Consider the following 16,134-nt stretch of genomic DNA (forward strand, 5'->3'; position numbering starts at 1 on the left):
TACATCGGGAAACAAAGAGGTAAAACAAGAAAAGGGAAACGGCTCGCCAAAGCGAGGCCGAGTCAACAGTGGGCCGACCAAACAAGAAATAGAATTAAGAAATAAACAGGCGGTAACAACGGTATTCCGGATCCCAATCCATAAAATCTTAGATCGGATTCGAAATCAACCATATTTCAGGGCACCGGCAAGAGCACCGGGGGAATTCATGGGAAGGAACGTTGGTAGACGTTGTGCCTACCACAATGAAGAAGGGCATCCAACTCAAGGTTGCAGAGCCTTAAAAGCACACTTGGAGGACCTGGTAAGACAAGGCCTTCTGAGGGACCTGGTCGATGAGGCCAGAACAAGGGAAGAGCAGGCAAGGTTGCCTCAAGCACCAGCAGCACCCCCTCCCCCAGCACATTTACCACAAGCAGGAGAACCGAGGGTGGTTAACGTGATCCACTCAAGGGTCAACGAAAACGAAGTCAGAGGAGAAACCCAGAGGGTAAGACATTTACAGCATATCTACCAAGTCGGGGAAAAGAGACATCGGCCAGAAGAATGCCAAGGGCCAATGATAGCCTTTACTGAAGCCGACCTAGAACTGGTCCAACATCCGCATAATGATGCCTTGGTAGTATCCCTCCAGGTTGGGGAGTGCCAAGTAAAACGCATCCTAATAGATCAAGGCAGCTCCTGTGACATCATGTATGTCAAATGTTACAAAGAGCTAGGCCTTCACCCCGATGACCTAGAACAATCAAGCGGCCCGATGGTCGGCTTTAATGGAACACCGACATGGCCACTGGGTGCAACAAGCTTAGAAGTACAAGCCGGCACTAAGAAGATTAGGACGAAATTCCTGGTAATTGACACGCCTTCACCATACAACATCATCTTGGGAAGACCGTGGTTGCATGCAATGGGGGCAGTTCCCTCGACGTTGCATCAACTACTCCGGTTCCCAACAGAGCATGGGATTGAAGAAATTAGAGGGGATCAACTACAAGCCAAAAATTGCTCCATGGCAGCAATAAAGTCCACCTGTAGTATACGGGAGCCAAAGAAAGCAGAAGTTGAAGATGAAAACATGGAAGTCCTAGAAGACGTCGGGAAAGAACCAGCCGAGAAGAGCGAAGAGGCGCTAAAGAAAATCCTCGTCCAGGAGGGCGACGAAGAACGATTTTTTCTTCTCGGCTCAGGCTTAGCTAGAGAAGAGGAAAAAGAACTAGAAGATTTTTTAAGGGCAAACATAGAGGCGTTCGCCTGGACACCCTATGAAATGCCTGGCATTGACCCCGAGGTCACTTGCCACAGTCTGAATGTCGACAGATCGGCAAAGCCAGTGATTCAACGAGCCAGAAGGCCGACGTTAATGCACGTCGAAGCAGTAGAGGAAGAGGTAGACAGACTCCTTGAAGCCAGGGCCATCCGAGAAGTTCAGTACCCAACATGGCTGTCCAACACAGTAGTAGTAAAAAAGAAGAATGGCAAGTGGAGGGTTTGTGTAGACTTTACCAGCCTCAACAAAGCTTGCCCCAAAGACAGCTTCCCTCTGCCCAAAATCGACCAACTAGTAGACGCCACTTCGGGACATGAAAGGATGAGTTTTTTAGACGCATACAGAGGGTACCACCAGATTGCTATGTACCCTCCAGATGAGGAGAAGACCGCGTTCATCACCCCGAAAGGCCTGTACTGTTACAAGGTAATGCCTTTTGGGCTGAAAAACACAGGAGCAACCTATCAGAGGTTAGTGACAAAGATGTTTAAACACCTGATTGGCAAAACAGTAGAAGTTTACATCGATGACATGGTCGTAAAGACCAAGGAATCAAAAGGTCATCTTGCCGACCTAAAAGAGGTCTTTGACATACTCAAAAGATATCGGCTCCGACTCAACGCCTCAAAGTGTGCCTTCGGAGTTGGGTCAGGTAAATTTCTAGGATATCTGGTAACAAGAAAGGGCATTGAGGCCAGCCCAGACCAAATCAAGGCCATCCTGGAACTACAGAGTCCGACATCGGCAAAGCAAGTTCAAATACTCACTGGAAGGGCCGCAGCCCTAAACCGATTAATCAGCAGAAGCTCAGACAAGTGCAGACCCTTCTTTAACCTGGTGAAAAAAGCCACAGACTTCCTATGGACAGAAGAATGTGAAGCTGCCCTAGTCGACCTAAAAAAGTACTTGACCACAACCCCGGTCCTTTCTAACCCAATTCCAGGGGAAGAATTGTTTTTATACTTAGTAGTCTCTGAACACGCAGTCAGTGCAGTACTAATTCGAGAGGAAAAAGGGGAGCAGAAGGCTGTCTATTATGTAAGTAAGACTTTGGCTGACGCAGAAACAAGATACCTACTACTGGAAAAATTAATGCTAGCCTTGGTAATGGCTTCAAAGAAATTGAGCCATTACTTTCAGGCACACAAAATTGTGGTCCTAACAGAGCACCCGCTGAAGTCCTTATTACATCAAGGAGACTTAACAGGAAGGATAGCAAAATGGGCAGTAACACTGGGCCAGTTTGACCTAGAGTTTAGGCCAAGAACAGCAATAAAGGGCCAAGTTTTGGCCGACTTCGTCGCAGAACTCACACCTGAAGCCATCACACCTCGGGCTCCGTCGAGCCAAGAGAGCATCGCCCCGACAAGCAAAAAGAATCCCAGTCAAAGACAAAAAAGCAAGAGAAAGAAAAGCTCAGACCATGCAGCATCTACATCGGCGATTCATTCAGACTATTCGTCGATGGAAGTTCAAACCGCCAGGGAGCAGGAGCAGGAGTACTGCTGATATCTCCAGATGGAGAAATTGTAGAACAGTCCATCCGTCTGGGGTTCAAAGCCTCCAATAATAAAGCAGAATATGAAGCATTAATTGCAGGGCTAAAGCTAGCAGCAGCAGCAGAGACAGACGAGGTAATTGTTTTTTGTGATTCACAACTGATTGTTAACCAGTCAACAGGAGAATTTGCAGCCAGAGACGAAAGAATGTCGGCATATGCAAAGGAAGTCATCCGACTGGCAGCCCTATTCCAGAACTGCAGATTACTCCAAGTTAGCCGAGATGACAACACCCACGCCGACGCGTTAGCCAACCTGGCCAGCTCAATTCAAACTGGAAAAACAAGGACAATTATGATCGACTACATGTCAGCCCCGAGCATAGATAAACAGAGCACCGAACAAGAAGCAATGTGCGTGGGCTTTGGACCAAGCTGGATAGATGCGATCATTGCATTCCTAAAAGAGGGGAAGCTGCCAGAAGACCATAAAGAAGCACATAAAATAAGGCTGAAATCGGCCAGATTCAGTCTAACAGCGGAAGGTCATCTCTACAGGAGGTCGTTCACTGGACCACTTTTAAGGTGCGTACACCCTTTGCAGGTTGAAGATTTTCTTTACGAGATTCATGAAGGAATCTGTGGAAGCCATGCTGGGGGGAGATCGTTAGCCCACAGGGCCATTACCCAGGGGTATTGGTGGCCCTACATGCAAAAGGATGCCGAAGCCTATGTAAAGAAGTGTGAACAATGTCAAAAGTTTGCACCTTTGATACATAAGCCAGCTGCCGACCTAAACCCAGTATCCAGCCCTTGGCCGTTTGCCCAATGGGGCATGGATCTGGTCGGACAACTTCCCCAGGCAACTGGGCAGAGAAAATACTTGCTGGTAGCAACAGACTACTTTACAAAATGGATAGAGGCAGAACCTCTTGCCAAAATCCGAGATGTGGACGTTAAGAATTTTATATGGAAAAACATTATCACAAGATTTGGGATTCCAAGAGCAATAGTTGCCGACAACGGAACACAGTTCGACAGCAAACTTATCAAAAACTTTTGTGCAAAATTCAAGATCAAGAATTATTTCTCAACACCAAGTTTTCCTCAAAGCAATGGGCAAGCAGAGGCATCCAACAAAGTAATCCTGGATGGAATAAAGAAGAGGCTCCAGGCAGCAAAAGGAAAGTGGGTGGACGAGTTGCCCAACGTACTTTGGGCATATCGGACTACGCCGAGAAGATCAACAGGAGAATCCCCCTTTGCCATGGCCTATGGCACAGAAGCAGTCATCCCATTAGAGATTGGCATCCCAGGGATCAGAACCCAGGGGGTAGAGAATGGCACCAATGACATACTCTTAGCCCGAGACCTGGATTTATTGGAAGAACGAAGAGAGAAAGCTGCAATTCAGCTCGCAGTATACCAGCAACAGCTTGCCAGAGCCTACAACAAGAAGGTTAATCCAAGAGATTTCCAAGTTGGCGACCTAGTCCTAAGAAAAGTCGTCGGGAACAAGAAGGATCCCAGGGAGGGCAAGCTTGGCCCAAACTGGGAAGGACCCTACAGAATTACTTCAGTATTAGGCAATGGAGCATATCGGCTTGAGGACAATGAGGGCAAAGCATTGCCCAGACCTTGGAATACTTGTAATTTGAAATTTTTCTATCATTAGATAAACATCATTGTTTGACCGATATCATCAATGAAGTCTTTTCAGAATCTTTCAACATATATGATTGATAAAGTTATGCATGGATGTTTATTGAAGACATATCAAACTCAGGCAAAGTTACGCCGAGATTATTCCTTAATTCACTTGTTGAAATTTGTAGCAATTTACAAATTGGAATTAAGCTGATTCCTTATCTTCACTTGTTGAAATTTGTAGCAATTTACAAGTTGAAGTTAAGCCGATGTTATTCCTTAATTCACTTGTTGAAATTTGTAGCAATTTACAAGTTGGAATTAAGCTGATTCCTTATCTTCACTTGTTGAAATTTGTAGCAATTTACAAGTTGAAGTTAAGCCGATGTTATTCCTTAATTCACTTGTTGAAATTTGTAGCAATTTACAAGTTGGAATTAAACTGATTCCTTATCTTCACTTGTTGAAATTTGTAGCAATTTACAAGTTGAAGTTAAGCCGATGTTATTCCTTAATTCACTTGTTGAAATTTGTAGCAATTTACAAGTTGGAATTAAGCTGATTCCTTATCTTCACTTGTTGAAATTTGTAGCAATTTACAAGTTGAAGTTAAGCCGATGTTATTCCTTAATTCACTTGTTGAAATTTGTAGCAATTTACAAGTTGGAATTAAGCTGATTCCTTATCTTCACTTGTTGAAATTTGTAGCAATTTACAAGTTGAAGATAGGCCAAGGTTATTGCTTAAGTTCTCATAGCAATATGTGGGTTGTTTAAACCCTAGGGAAGATACTTAACACTTGTTGAAATTTGTAGCAATTTACAAGTTTATGTTAAGCCGACATATGATCACCCGCTGAGGTATACAAAAAGTTACAGGTTAAAATAAAGGCTAAGTATATTGTTCATTACTTGTTGAAATTTGTAGCAATTTACAAGTAGGTAAGACTAAGATTACCATTTAATACTTGTTGAAACTTAAGAAGAAGCTTGCAAAAGTTTACATTCCGAAATATATGTTCTATACTTGTTGAAATTTATGAAAAGATTGCAGGACAGTACCTTGCCGAAGTAAAAGTTTTATGGTTATACCCGAGGTATGTAACCCCGAGAAGATTGCACAAAGGAAGCAACATACAAAAGATTTTTTCTAAGTACAAGACTATGCAGAAGCAGTCAACAGAATATCACAAGATCAAAACATCCAGAGGAAGAACTATTGCAGTTACATATTGAAGAAACCACGTTGGCCAAAAGAAAGAGTTTTGCATTATCCAGAAAGTAAAAAAGTACAAAGTGCAAAGTACAGAAAAAGAAGGAAAAAATACAAAAGGCAATTTCTCACCAAGGCTTCTTCGTTGTCCTCTTTATCTTCATCCTCAGCATCAGCATCAGATTCTGATCCACCTTCAGGTGGAGGTGGAGGAAATGGCAAAGGGATGGCATCAGCATTCCGAAGGGGCGAGTCAACAGGGAGATTAAGCTTCTTTATCAGGGACATCCAACCTAGGGAAAATCCCCTGTTGCATGCCTGCCTGACTTGAAGCTTATAATCTTCTGCGACGTCGGCCATGCCTTGGGCATAGGCCTTTTCATCGGCCTCTTTGATCTCGGCCTCTTTGGTGGCCAGAGCTTGTTGGAGTTCTTTCTCCGCTTGGGCCTTCTGAACCTCGGCCTCTCTTTTCTCGGCCTCAGCAACTTTTCTAACGGCCTCAGCAGCTTCGGCCTTCTCAAGAGCTAAAGTTTGAACTTTAGTTGCAGCCTCGGCCTGATCCTCCAGTTTTTTCATTTTTGCTTCAAGGGACTTGATCTCTCTCTTCATAGAAGATGCTTCCCTTTTCATATCAACCAACCTTTGACGATTTTCAAAGGATTGCATTGAAAACGAATGGGCATGCTGAATGGCCTGCAGAAAAACAGAAATGTGAGACAGTACTCTCAGTAAAGAACGGAAGAAAAAATCACAAGTACAAACAGAAATACTCACTTGGACGGAGTGTTGGAGCATGAGAGCGTAATTCTCATACTCACTAAGCTTAGCATTTCGCTCCAAGTTATTCGGAAGGAGAAGAGCAGTGCTGAGGGCGACACCAACGTTAATGTCGTCAGCACTTTCACTAGCCATAATGGGCCTATCCTCCAGGGATAGATCAGGGGCCCAGGGGGCATCGGGCTTCTTTGAAGCCGAGGTCGTCGCGGATGATGACCTCGCCTTCTTCGATTGTGTAGACCCTGAGGGTTGGCCCTCAGCAGACCTCTTGGTTGAAGTAGAGGCTGATTTTTTGCTTTCTGCTAGTTTAGAAATCGGCAGAGCATCCTCAGCCTCGGCATCTGTAGCCCTGGCCTTAGGCTGAGCCTTTTTTACTCTCTTTGGTTTGGGTGGGAGCATTGATTGCGTTGGTACGGCTTCGGCGTCAGTTGGAAGATCGGCGAGAAGGTCTTGAACGACAGGCCTTGGACGAACCATCTCAGCAGTCTTTACAAGCCTTCGTCGACGTTTACGCTCAAGAATTGGTATTAAGAAGGGGGCCGAGGTTGATGGAAGATCGGCTGGGTCAGATGTGGACTCTTGATCTGTTCGGGATGTGGAAGCAGTTAGGGTCGTGGCTGTGGGTGGAGAAAGACTCTTCTTTCTTTTTCTTGGGACGTCGGGTAAAGTGGATTTGTTTGTAGGGATGAAGTTTAGTAACAGTGGGGCCTTTCGTTTGTGGATTGGGAGGTTGAGGAGTGTTTTTAGATCTGTTCCTGGGAAGAAGGATTGACGAAAATTTTTCGGTGGCTGATGAAGATCTGCAGGACAAAGAAACAGACGTCAGAAACAAAAAAGTATTAAGGACTTAAATAAAAACAACTAAGTGTTGACTCAGGGCTCTTACTCTTGCCCTCTGTAATTGTTCGAGGAAGAGGGTAGAGGTGGACATCTTCATCTGGGCCAAATTCCCAATTTCCAGAAGCAATGAGAAAATCATCTCCAGCCCCCTTGTTGGAGTCTGGGAGGTCGGCTACGATTTTGTACTGAGTAGATCTCGGTTTAAGGTAATAAACGAAACCCCTATCCTTCAGGTCAAGAGGGCACATGGTATAGCAGTATTGAAGGTCGGCCAGGGTAATTCTAAGGTTCTCTTGCCTAGCTAAAGCTATAATACCATTGATCACCCTATAGGAGTTAATAGTAAGTTGCATGGGGTTCAGCTTATAGAAATAAAGAACATGACGGAAAAGGGGATGAAGTGGAAGTCGGAGTCCACATTCGGTGAAAGCTACTATAGGGAAGGGCATCGTATGGTCTGTGGGCATGATGGTATCACTGTCCCCAGCCAGTTTAAGATGAACGTCGGCTGGGATAGAGAATTCCTGCCTAAAGTATTCAAGTTTTGTTGGGGTATTTACCTTGTGCCTCCACATACCCATTATGTCAATTTAAAATATGTTTCAGAAGATGGGCGTTTTTAGAAAGGGTTACAAAAACCTCGGTAAAGATCTAAGAAATGGCTGATAAAGCTTATTTCAGTTTTTCCTAAATTTGAAGGTTCTACGCACAAATCCCAAACCTAAGAACTATAAAGATCAAGATTGAAGGCACAGATCTGGGGCAGATAAAAAAAAAGAATCAAGAACAATGGCAAAGAGAATGGTGAAAAAGTATAGAAGTTCAAGGTATAACCGCAAATTCAAGATACAAATAAATCCAAGGCTTCGAACAAAATCAGTAATGGCAACAGGCAGACAAAAGCACAGAAAGAGAAATTGACATTGAAGGGAATCAATCTTACCGGAGCAAGTGAAGCCGGGGCAATGTTCGCCGAGCTCAGAAATTGGTTGCAATAGCAAGGAAGGCTTCGCAAGAATGAGGGATTAAGAGCAGTTCCAGAAGAGAAATTAAAGCGATGGCAAATTCGGAGAAGAAAGAGCTTTCAGAGAGAGAAAGAACAAGAAGACAGAATGAAAAAGTAAAGGAAAAGAAGAGGCAAAAAAGAGTTTTGTCAAAAATTTGAAACGGCGGCAAAAATAGGGCAATTATTGCGCCTAGAGCAATGCACGCGTCAGACGGCGCAGACGAACGAACAGACAGCTTCCAGGCGCGTCACAGACACGCTCCAATGAAAACAAAGCACGTGAAAAGGAACGGTTAGATATGCATGACAGCTCATGCGCGTGGGAGAGTACGGCCAAAGCCTTGTTCTCCGAAGAGAACACGTCGGCTGAAAGTAGATAATCTTGGCTAATCAGTTTTTGAACCATTACTCAGAAAAGAGGTGACAAAATATCGGAATAGGTTCCATCACCTCAAAATGCCGAGGTAATAGAACCTAGGGGGCAGTTGTGGGGATATATTTTCTGAATACCAACACGTGGCATGGTGATGCCGACGTGTCAGCCGAGGTGCCACGTGCCCTGGTAGTCAGGCCGAGGTAATCTCGGAGAAGCCGAGGTCATCTCCGAAGATATCGGAATCCGAGATAAGGGGCAAGAGTCCTAAGGCAAAGAGGGGACTTAATCAAGATAAGGATAAAGCTCTTAGGGAGTTTATCTTTATCTCTTAAAGAGTCCAGAGTAAACAGTAAATTGGAGTTCATAGAAGTCATACTTCAAGCGGGACTTGGATTGAGTATATTATAAAAGAGAGGCACCCCCGTGGGTCTAAGGTATGCAATTTATGTTTTGAGTATTCAGTTTAGTACTTGATTATCTTTAAGAGATATACTGACTTGATCGTCGGAGTGCCCCCGGGTGGAAGAACCACCGCCGGAGCTTTTTCTTTCTGTTTCAGGTTGCCTAAGCCGTCTATTCTGCCTGTGCTCTCCAGCTGATCACTAAACGGGCAGTGTGGTCAGATTTTCACCCACACATATGTGATTTTGTGTTGTTCAAAACTTTTATAAAATAACTTACTTAAATTTGTGCTAGTTACGTATTTTTGTAAGATTACTTACATGAATTCTTGAAAATTTACGTGATTTTATGTTTTTCTAAACTTGTATGGACAACTTACGTGAATGCGTATTAACTTATATGTTTTTATGAGTTCACTTACATGAGTACGTAAAAACTCACGTGATTTTGTATTATTCAAAACTTTTATAAGATAACTTAATCGAATTTGTGTTAGTTACGGATTTTTTTTGAAATTACTTACTTATAGCTTTGATTATATTATAAAATCTATTATTTTAGTATGTAAATTCACAGGTCGACAATGTATAACAATAAATATAAAAATATATAAGTAAAAAAAAAAAATACATAGTAAAAGTACATATGTCTTGCATACCATATGCAATGTATACCCAAATTTTTTTCTAAAATTATAAATTTTTTTTGTAAATTTGTAAATATTTTGTTAAATTATTACTAATTTCTAATTTTTTTTCAATTTTTTTTTCAAAATCTTTTGTATTCATCCCACATCGAAATTATAAGAAAAAAATGTTGAATTAATAAACACCCACGTAAAATATTTTGTTGTATAAGAAATTATAAAAAAGTGTTAATCCATCCAAAATCAGGGTTTTTTTTTTTTAAAAAAAAAAAAATTGTATTCATCCCACATCGAAAACATAAGAAAAAAATGTTGAATTAATAAACACACCCACGTAGAATATTTTGTTGTATAAGAAATTGTAAAAAAGTGCTAATCCATCCAAAATCGGTGCGTCAGGGCATTCCTTCCAATTGATCTCAATTTCCTTCATATGGTTTCTTAACAATGGGTCTCAATTTCACAATGGGTCAACCTTATGTTACCGTGACCTGGGATGCTTCCTTCCATGGGCAGGTATATGTTACCTTGACCTAGGTCCTTCCATCCATGGGCAGGTATGTTACCTTGACCTGGGATGCTGTCAATTTCCTTCCATCAAAAAACTTCCATGGGCTTACCACTCTTTTATTCCATTAAAATAATTTGGCAACCTGTATAAAGAGGCTTACCACTCTTTCATTACTCCACTCATATAAAGAGGCTCACTCTTTCATTACACCACTCATATAAAGAGGCTCTTTCTAGCTTAAGTTCGAGCTCGATCCAAATATGGCCAGTGCAATCGGAGAGGCTGCAAAGGAAATTTTGGTTAATTGTATTTTGAAACCAGCTTTGTGCGAATTGAGTTTTGAAATTATCCAACATTTTTTTGTGCAACGTCAGAATTTTTATCCTAGAGGGGGACTATGTTTGCCTTCTTTGTGCTACTGCTTGTGATTGTGCTACGTAAGAATATACATAAATCCCTTTTTACTTTTTTATTGGCATTCAATTGAAAGTATTAATCTATTGATGATTAATAATATATATATATATCAAAGACAATTAACATTTTGACTTGTATATTATTTCAGGATTGTTATGAACAAGTTGAAGAATTCTATCAGCGGTAATGAAATATAAATGGTGTTTTACTTTTATTTTTATTGATTGTAAAAGTAATATAAGTTAGTGGAGTTTATGTCCAAAGAAGCAAAAAGGATGGTCAGTTCAAAACTTATTTAAGTTATTATATTGAGAATAAATTTTCTTCCTATTATTGTTTTTCAATATTATATTTTATGAATCCTATTTTAAGGTTATAATTTAACGGCTTATTACATAAATTTTGTAATGAAGATCAACGGTATAAAAAATTAATTTTATCAAATATACATAAAGAGTAATGATTGAGATTTTCATTTTTACATGATCTCACAAATCTAAATCACTCATAATATGAATTCTACACATACATAAATGAGTCTCACACATATATAAATGCCCAAAATCCCTTTGAAGATGTGGGGTCATTCCCAAGGGTGCAAACATTTTCCTAGGTTACTTTTGATTATGTTTTTTTTCAATTAGATAACGTTGTTGAATTGCTTATTTTTGACCGATGGATGTAACGTATTTAGATCATTATTCACCGTCGGATCAAAACCATCATCTTTTTTTCTTTTTTTGGAACAAGAAAACGCCAGCCGACTTACAAAGGCTCAATTTGGAAAGAAAGTTATAAGTGACGTTTTGGCAAAACGCAAAAACGCAAAAAGTGACTTTTTTTTTTGCCATAAATTGATTTGGGATGTTGGTTATAAGCCAAAAGAAAAATTACAAAATTACCCTCCATAGATGGAAAATGAAAGGGTGAAAATGTGTAATTTTTCAATTGGCTAGGGATACTTTGATTATTTTATTATGATTTGACATTATAAACAAATATTAATAAAAAAAATCAAAAGTCACTTTTTATCAACTTCCCAAATCATTTGTCTAAAAAATTCAAAAACTTAGTTAAAAATCAAAAAATCGCTTTTTACCATCTTCCCAAAATATCAGTTTTCTCTCTAAATTCTCTCTGCCCAAAAACCAGTCTCTCTTCCATTATCAACAAAATTGATCATATCTAATCGATTTCGTCTCTTTGAAAATCCTAGCTCTCTCTCTCTCATGATCTCACCGACTCTCTGTACAGCTATGTGGTCTTCTTGCCGACAAAGATGGTGCGCTCTCTCTCTCTCTCTCTCTCTCAAGATTGTATTTCTGTGACGGAGTTTTAGTGGTCCACCCTCTAAGATTGAGTTTTGATCCTTTGTTGAGTTTGTTATTCTGGGTCGTATTTTGTTTGTTGATTCAGAGAAGCTACTTCACGTATTTGGTCGTATTTTGTTTGGTCGTATTTTGTTTGTTGGCATGTTTGTGTTGGGTGATTGGCAACATGAGCGGCATGGTGAATTGTGATTGGCCACCAACAAATAATTTTTCATTATATAGGGCTCACATGTAGCTGATGTATCTGATAGTCAATGGATGTCTGTAAACCCAAACAATTTTTTTGGTAATACTAGTTTTCATGGTTTGTGATTTGTTTCTGGGCTTGTGGTTGTATTGTTATTTTTTTAAGTATGTGTGATTGTATGATTTTATTGAGAAAACCAAATTAGAGAGACATTACAGTTGAATTTAATGATGTTGACATATTATAGCATTAGCAAAGCATAAGACTTGGCAATGCATGGGAATGCACTAACGCATAAAGGAGCCGCGATTTCTGGCAGCACTCTTGTGATTCCTGGCTTTAATTCAAACAGGAAAAAGTTACCTAATTCTTTTCTTCGTTCTGTTTGGATGCTAAGAAATTGTCGGAAAAAGGAGCAGAAACTAGCTGTATGTGTGTTTGGTTATCAATCCATTTCTAATCGATTCCTTTTTATTCTACTACTTTCAACTGTTTGAATGATCAAACAGAGCGTAAATTTATATATTATTTGGATGATTTGGATTTTTTTCACCAGAAATTTGAGAGTATATGTTTAGAGACCCATCTAGTTGGTCGCATGCCTCACCATCATTCGCAACTAGGTTTAACTTTCCATTGAAGTTTTGAACTACTTTATATTTATGCTGCAGAAAAAAAATTTCATAAAGAATATATGCATATATATATATTGGGGATGGTAGGCTCTTGATTTATGCCTCTTGCTAGGTCTAGAGGCAGTGGCTTTTTTTATTCCAGAACCCCAACAGGTTGGGCCAAGATGGGTTTTCTTTTTGTCTAATAGTAGCACTGACTTTGATGATTGTAAGTTATTGTGAGGAAAATGCAATATTTAGAAATCCTGTCAAACTAATGGCAAATTGTTTAAAAGGTTTCCAGAACATTGATAAATTTGGTATATTAATTTTGCAAAACAAGTTCATAAGCTTTATTAAATCCTTATGACAGTGGGAATTTTTTGACAGTGGGATTTATTTAGGTGCTCCTGCTGTTTTAGGCATAGACAATAACCACACAAATTTGTTGGTTACTGATTCTAATATTCGTTAGTGTAGGGGAGTTCATTTGAAACTGAATCGAGGGAATGTTAGTTAACATTGATGCCAAATATTTCAGAGTTCAATGTAATAATTGTGAGCATTGCTAATGTAGGTTTTAGGTTTGCAAGGGTGATTAAAATTTGGTTGGGGATGGCTTGTGGGATAGTATTACCGGTTTTCTTCTGGTCCAGCTAAATGTGGATCAGAATTTAACACTAGGAAATTTAGAACTACAGATAATTGGAAGAAAAGAAGAAAATAAATAGGATAAAGAATGAAATGATGTTGAGCAAGTAGGAAACTCAGGTAACCATGTATTTGGTTCCTTAAGCATTCCCAATGGCGGAGTTAAGGTTATCACACTTACTAAAGAAAGCTTCACAAGTTGTATATTCTCAATTAAACATTCTTGAAACTACAAAAAAGGTAATTGAAATCTTTCATGTTCACTTGTAAACCCTATTGACTTAGTTAACGTGGACAACCTTACTAGTTCATTAGTGTAGACTGTAGTGTGTGGAAAACTCCCCTACTAGAGTAATGGGAACACTGGCATGCTATAACATTAGCCTAAGCATTAAGCACCATTCTCACAAAGCTTTTGTGATTCTAGTACCACAATCACTTTCTCTCAGTCAAAAAAAATCTTGAAATGGCACAGGACCCTTATTTCTAGTGTTAGCGTCCTAAAACCTGTCTTCCATACTTGTCTAGGTTGATAATCATGACATCAAGAGTGCAATTTTGATGATGTGTCACAAGGAGTGGGCAAGATCATGTATGAGATGTCATGGTAAAAAACAACTAAATGGAAGGCCAGGGTTTTTTGCTAATGTTATTGGCAGAGGCATTGGTGAAGTTAAGTGCATTTTGGGGTTTGCAGGTCATAGTGCACATGTAGTCACCAACCAAAGTAATTGATTGCCAAAGGTCATTTGGGCACTTGTCGTGGGATGGTGGAAAGAGGTGGAGTTGAAAAGACTGTTTACAAGGGTCCAATTGTACAGTTTTTATTTTTCCCCCGGGATAATTGGGTATCTAGGTAAAACCCCAATAAGGAAAGGTAGAAAAATGACATTTTTCTTGTTTTATCTTTCCAAATGTTCCTTGCTAAGCTTTCAATCCTTTCTAAATCTTGAAATATCTTCAAATATTGTAGTTGAAACCTGGAACCTTACCTATCAAAAAGAAGGGGAAAAAAAAGGAGGAAAGTTCTGCTGGACAAGACAACAAAAAATCCTATAAAGTGCAAGAAAATAGTTCGAGTGCTTTTTTGTACTTGGCTGTCGGGAGTCCATACTATTGCTGAAATTTATCTTGCAATATGAACCTAGGCAAAGGTGAGAAGGCTTGCATTGATGGTCTTGGACTCTTGCAAAAACCGTGTTAGACTATAATCTGCATATTTTGACTCTTCAATAGCTCACCAAATTTCAACAAACTACACTACTATCAGCTTTATTAATGTCTCCTTTCGTAATCATTTAATGATGAAATTCAGCCACTATAGTTTTTTTTTTTTTTTTTCCCCTGTACATATTTTCTCAGCTACAATGATGATGTACTCAGACAATCAGCTCTGGACATTCTCAGCGGTCCATATTTTCTAAACGATCGCATCATTGAATTTTATTTCAGTTATCTTCCTTCGTGTTGTCCTTCCGAGGAGATCCTACTGGTTTTACCTTCAATTGCTTTCTGGATAGCAAACTGCCCAGACATCGAAAGCCTCAAGGATTTGATAGAACCCCTTAATCTCTCTAGTAAGAAACTGAAAATTTTTCCTGTCAATAACAACGATGACGTGACAGAAGCCGAAGGTGGGAACCATTGGAGCTTACCTGTGTTTGAGAGAAACTCAAATGGAGGACTTAATGCTGGGCATGCCAAACTGCTTTACAGAGCTATTGTTGGATATATGGGGATCTCCGATATGGCATCAGCTTGTACATATGTTGAGTGCTCTAAAACCCCACAGCAAGTGAATGGCTACAGTTGCGGTCTATACGGTGCAGCTATTGCGAAAGCTATATGCAGCTGGTATGAAAGCAAAAGTGAACCAAATGATGGTGATGGGTTGTGGTTTCCTACGATGAATGAGCAGGTTAATCCATCTGTTGTTGACGAGATGCGCACAGTAATTTTGGGGCTAGTAAAAAGCTTAATGGCCATGAAGTGAAAATCTTGAATTGCATTGGTGTGTTCAAGATTCAGGAATTGTAAGTCTTTTTTCCCTGTGACTGTTAGAATAGATTATAGATTTTAACTTAATAGATTATAATTTATAGTTGGATTGTAAATTTAAGTTTCAGAGAGTAATGTTTGTTTAAGTAAGTTATAAAATGACTTTTTTGTCATGTAATTGTCTTTTTTATCCTTATTAGTTGTAGAGATTCAGGAATAGAAGAAAAATGAGGGATGAACCCTTTATACAAGAGCATGATGGTAATATTTGAAAAATGAGATATTTAAGTGAATTTTCAATGGAAAACAGCTCCTGTAAGCAAAAAGCTTACTAACCTGCCTTTTCAAATCCACTTGTAATTTGATATTATTAACTGAAATAAGGTTATGTTGTTTCACCATAAGCTTATGTTTTTAATAATAGTTTAGATAAATCATAATATCGTAGAGAATTTTAATTTGTATTATGGCACATTAGGGTGACCATGGATCTGTCCAACTTGTCCAATTCGATCGAACTGACCTAACCCGATTGATTTTTGGTGGATGCGTGTCTTTCGGTGGACGAATATAGATGAAATATTTCAAAATTTGCGAATACAATTCTGATGGTAGATCAACCATCCCGCATCTATATGAACTCGATCTTGTAGATGAAATTTAAAAAAAAAAAAATATATATATATATATATACTAACAACATAAAATAAAAAAAATAAAAATATATTTTTTTTTGTGAAAATGAAAAACAGTA

General features: G+C 39.5%; 1 pseudogene across 1 annotated transcript; it reads left to right on the plus strand.

The window, feature by feature from the left end:
• The first annotated feature begins 14,004 nt into the window (after window positions 1–14,004).
• Window positions 14,005–15,558, plus strand: LOC145807083 (NEDD8-specific protease 1 pseudogene; annotated as a pseudogene). The gene is made up of 2 exons (XR_014350288.1): window positions 14,005–14,079; window positions 14,707–15,558. The product of XR_014350288.1 is annotated as an NEDD8-specific protease 1 pseudogene (transcript).
• The last annotated feature ends 576 nt before the right edge of the window (window positions 15,559–16,134 follow it).

This window comes from Camellia sinensis, chromosome 14 (genome assembly GCF_055761805.1).
Source record: "Camellia sinensis isolate YWXY chromosome 14, ASM5576180v1, whole genome shotgun sequence".
Classification (NCBI taxonomy): Eukaryota; Viridiplantae; Streptophyta; class Magnoliopsida; order Ericales; family Theaceae; genus Camellia; species Camellia sinensis.